We start from the raw sequence: 5,235 nt of genomic DNA on the forward strand, positions 1-5,235 counted from the left end.
CCTCTGAGTCAAGATCTGCATCTTGCAGGTACAACCCAAAACCCCATCTCCCCAATTATCTGATGAGTCCCCAAGCTGGGGGGCACCTTAGAAACAAGTCCAGAGTCCTGGCCATTGCCACTGCTAAAGATAGTAGCACCTCTCTTTGCTTGGAAGTTGGCCCAGGCCTGTTCCTAATGAATGTACCCTCAATGGCCAAGTGTGCACAAGACATGGAAGGTCCTGGGCACAGAGCAGAGCTACGGTAAGACTCCAGGGGTGGAAGTGGCTACAGCCATCTAGACACTCATCTCGCTGTCCCACTGAAAAAGCATCCAGAAGGAAGGTCAACCTCATACCATGCTAGCCCTTTGCAGCCCTGGAACCCAGCAGCTTGTTCTGTTCCAGTGTCTGACCATCTGTGTAGACATGCCCTTCCAGCTCAGGCCAGGCAACAAGGTTCAACCTTTTCCTTCCACATAGGGTTTTATGAATTGATTAATGTCCTTCCTGGTGAGGGTTCAAGGTCAAGGTGACCATTAAACTACCATCACTCAAATGGGAGGCAGGAGTAGGGTGTGGCTTTGATCAAACCAAGAAAACATTTAGCCACGAGCTTCACACAGGTTTGGCCTTGCACCTGTCCTTCTCGGAAGCAGAGGCCATGAGGGAAGCTGGGATCAAGTCATACACTTGTTTTGCAGAGCAGAGGGGCCTCTCCAAGTGGTCCAGATTCATTGTTCAGGGTTTTCTCTGAGCATGCCACCATAACGCCCTCATCCTGTAAGGTAGGAAAGGGGGGCTCTGGCACCAGTTTGGGCTTGAATTAAGCAGAAGGGAATGCTAATGCCAGCTACCACTGGGACCTGAGCTGGCGCCTGCTGGCAGAACCTCAGCTAGAGTATCCATTAATAGTCACATACCAAGGTTCTCACAGGTGGCTTCCAGGGTAGGGAGTGAAGTGGCCATGCCATTCTAGATACCCACCGTGGCCTGGGCCATCATGAAATGTGGATGTATGTGTGTGGGCACCTGTTCACATATGTGTACGAGCATGTCATTGTATAAATGCATGTAGGTGCATGTACCTGTGTGTATTTGGCTCTATGTACGTGAGTGTGCAGATGAGCTTGTGGGTATGCACACCATTGTACATGTCTATGAAGCATGTGAGGCAGGGTTCCTGCTGCACAGGATTTCACAGCAGTCACGCTCTAGATGCGCCGTGCTTTGAAGCCTGCCTTCTCCACCTCTGCCACATGAACCAGGATTACTCCTCGTTTTATGATATCTGGGCATCTCCATTCCCCTTGATCCACAGTGTTATCCTGTACCTCTCAGGAAGACAGGACTAGATGGGATGCGGGTTTGTACGCAAGAGAGCCTAAAAGAGGCAGTGCCCTACTATAGAGACAGAGAAGAGCAGAATGGCTTATGCATATATGCCACAGGGACCCTCCAGAGCTGGAGGACCAGTCTAGGGAAGTCCATCAGAGCTGAGTTGAGCCAGTGTCCAGATGCATAGGCAGTGGGACAGTCCCTATCCTTTCAACTGCTGGCCAGCACCAAGTGCCTTCTTTACTCCCCAGGGCTCAAAGTCCAGCGAAGGAAGGAGGTGCTCTTTGAGGAAGTAGCTGAGAATGATCCAGAGGGGTCTGTGTGCTGAAGAGGAATGATTGTGACAGCCATCCACATCAGACATCTTTGGAGGAAGTTCTTTGAGAAAGGGACATCTAAGCCATGGCATGGGGTTATTAGAGATGCAGAATGGCTCCCATAAAGGTCCAGGTGAAGAGAAAGTTAAGGGGGAGGAGGAGGGGAGGAGATGGAAATTTTTAAATATAAAAAAATAAACCATATTTAAAAAAAACTAGCATCAACATGGGACATAGGGTGAGCACACAGTTAGCAATCAGATGGTAGGGATCCCTTCAGGCCACTGGGGTACTGACCAATCATCCTGAGCCTCCATACAATAAAAAGATACACAGCAGATAGGGTAAGCCATCTGAGGACAAAGCAAATACAACAGTCTTCAGGATCTTGTTCTTTCTTGGGGTTCCTCTCCCATTTCCTCCTCCTACACAGACTCCAGCTTCCAGCTCCAGAGTCTCCCCCGACTGTGATCAATTGTCTGCTTACCTGAAATCACAGTGCCCCCACCAGACACTCATCTATACCCTAGCTTCTGTTGTTGCTCTCAATCAAGTCAAGATACTGACCTGTGCCTTAGTGACTTTCCTAGTGCTGTGAAGAGACACCATGACCAACGTGACTCATAAAAGAAAACATTTCATTGGGAACTTGATACAGTTTCAGAGAGTTAGTGCAAGACCATCATGTTGGGGAGTGTGGCAGCAGACAGGCACTAAAGTAATAACTAATCTCAAGAAAATTCCTCTAGATAGTCAAGTTCTGATCCTGTGTGAAGAAAAAAAAAAAAGTAATAACTAAGACATGACATCCTAAACAGCAGGCTAGAGGTGGAGAGAGTGACACTGGGCCTGGCGTTAGCTTTTAAAAGCCCACCCCTAGTGACACACTTCCTTCGACAGGGCCACAGCTCCTAACCCTTTCCAAAGCAATTCCACCAACTAGGAACCAAGCATTCAAATTCATGAGCCCTTGGGGATCATTCTCATTCAACTCACCACAGCCAGCAAGACAGAATTACTTGCTGCCAACCCTATGAACCATTTCTAAATGTTTCTGCAGCTGGTATCAATGACCTGGATCCCTTGCTGTTCTTCAGACATTAGATGACATACATGTCTCTGGAACTCAGCCTAGCTGTGGCACAGGTGCATGTACACAGCCTCAGGAAGACCAAATCTACAGGGCTCTGTCCACCTACCCTCCATCAGAGCCTCTCCCACAGGAACCTGGGTCTGAAGCCAGCAGCCTCCCACACGGACAAGGCCAGCACTCCCAGAACAGGGAAAGTGAGGAACAAGTGATTCCTCAAGAACACTCTGGCTTCCAGGAGCGGCATCTCCTGCCATTCTCCTCCCTGGGGACCAGATTAAGTCCCAACTACCAATTCACCATCCTCCAGCAGTGCTTGAGAAAGGCCAATGTGCCTGCTGTGGCTGCTGGCAGCCATTAGAGGCCTGGGGCTTGTAATTACAATTACATCCTCTTCCCCAAGTTTCAGGTAAAGACTCAGGGTCATAGCTTGACCCCTGGAAGGGTGTGTGGCAGAGCTGCAGCTGATAATAGTGATAGGTCTCCACCTCTACGAATGCAGTCCCCTGCTCTACTGCTTAAAGATACCACACAACAGGAGCAAGGCCAGAGTCCTTGGCTACCCCTTCAGGTTCTCAGAAATCAGAAATCCTGCCAACTGCACACCTGGGCTGTGTGTCCCAGGCAGGCTCTGTCTGTTTTAGGCTGAGGGCACAGCATTCTTTTTTTTTTTTTTTGGTTTTTCGAGACAGGGTTTCCCTGTAGTTTCTAGAGCCTGTCCTGGAGCTAGCTCTTGTAGACCAGGCTGGCCTCGAACTCAGAGATCTGCCTTCCTCTGCCTCCCGAGTGCTGGGATTAAAGGCGTGCGCCACCACCGCCCGGCTTAGGGCACAGCATTCTGAGTGAAGCTCCTCACAGGTGCTCTGAGCTTGGTGTTCCAAAGAGGCTGGGGACAGAGCTTTGGCTCAACTCTCCAGGAGTCTCCACCAGTCAGTAACCCCAGGACATGTGACAGGTTTTTGAGCAGGAATGTTCTCTGGCAGGTACTCATGGCCATAGAGGTGATTAGAAGTCCTTTGTGGTGTTTGCTCAAATATGGGACAAATAAGGTTACAGATGCTTGGGAGAGGACCGCTAGTAGGTTCAACCCCCATTAATTCAGCCAGCTTGGTCCCCAGAGCCAGGTTTTCAGACCTGCAGCAGGGTTTTCTGCCACGCAAGGGATGGGCAAGGGAGACCCAGGAGCCAGGCTGTCTTAACCCACACAGTCAGTGGTCTCCTTGGTGGCCCTTTTGTTACTTGGGCCTTTATTCCACTGTCCCTTAGACATTCTTGCCAACAACCCCATCCCCAGTGCCAGCTCTGTGGTTTGCCCTGCCGCAAGATGATCATTCTTTGAAACTATGCTTTTGAGTGTCCCCTGTCTGTCTACTGAGACATGAGGCCCCGTTGGGCAGATTCTTGGAGAATGTAGTAGGAGCTCAATTAATGTGACCAAATGTGTGGCCAGGATCAGCCCCAGAGAACAGGATGGAAGTTGGGTCTCTGGATGGATGAGGACACAGTGGACACTCACTACTGCTCCTAGGCTGGTGCCAGAGAGGGAACCGCCCACCCTTATCAGAGTGGGCCCCTTTAGGGACCGAACGACTGCTGGGAAGAGGCTTTCTCCAGTGGGAAGGGGTCAGGCAGACCCTAAATGTCTATTTCATCTCTCTTTCGGGCCTCCAGGAACCCCAGTACCCCTCTCACCTGTCTTCATAGAGAACTTGTGGGAGGGGGACCTGTACATAGTGCTATGACACGCCCACCTCTGCCCAGCTAGTCTCCTGTCTAACCAAGAACAAGGACTCCACCCATCACCAACACAGCCCGTCACACAAGCTGACACACATAAGTAGCTGGAGTAGCCAGGCAGTCAGCATGTGTGTGTCTTCCACTCATAAAGGTAGCCGTGCCAGACCCACTAGGCTGGGCTGAGGTAGTACCACCTCCCATTTCCACATTGTTCATTCTCCTACCTGGCACGGCTCACTCAGCGAAGGGCTAACAGGGGCCTGGTGAGCTGATTGGGTATTCTGTGGAAGGTCTGAAGCTGCTGCACATGGATGTGGAGAGACCCTGGCTCACGTTACCTCTTAGAAGTGAGAGCTAGAGTTGGGAATGCCTTTCTACCCTTCAGGGGACATGCAGACAGCTAGAGGATGGGATTCTGGGAACCTAGGACTAGAGAGGAGACAGGGAAGGTCTGCCACTTACAGACATAGGGCCTTGAAGGACTTGCACCCCACTGGAAAAGATGAAGTTAGAAGCAGCTGTCTGGACAAAGAAGCTGAAAGTGGACGGAGACTAGGCTGCTTCATCACAGGCAACCCTAGAGATGGCAGGGCAGGATAGGATCTGTGGGGCATGGCTAGGGCTGCATCCTGCCTATGTATCTCCTGAGAGTCAGGGAAGCCCCTGTAGGGGTCAGGCTCAGAGCCAATCAGATGGTCTGAGAACTGTCACATTTTGTCAATAACTCTCAGCCATGTGCCTCCTGAACCATCACCCATATTTAACATTGTAGCC

General features: G+C 50.6%; 1 non-coding gene across 1 annotated transcript; it reads left to right on the forward strand.

Moving 5' to 3' along the window:
* The first annotated feature begins 2,342 nt into the window (after nt 1-2,342).
* LOC119824100 lies at nt 2,343-2,403 on the forward strand. Its single transcript, XR_005287034.1, has one exon. It is a non-coding gene; the product is annotated as a small nucleolar RNA SNORD20 (small nucleolar RNA).
* Nucleotides 2,404-5,235: the final 2,832 nt, after the last annotated feature.

This window comes from Arvicola amphibius, chromosome 9 (genome assembly GCF_903992535.2).
Source record: "Arvicola amphibius chromosome 9, mArvAmp1.2, whole genome shotgun sequence".
In the NCBI taxonomy this organism is placed as follows: domain Eukaryota; kingdom Metazoa; phylum Chordata; class Mammalia; order Rodentia; family Cricetidae; genus Arvicola; species Arvicola amphibius.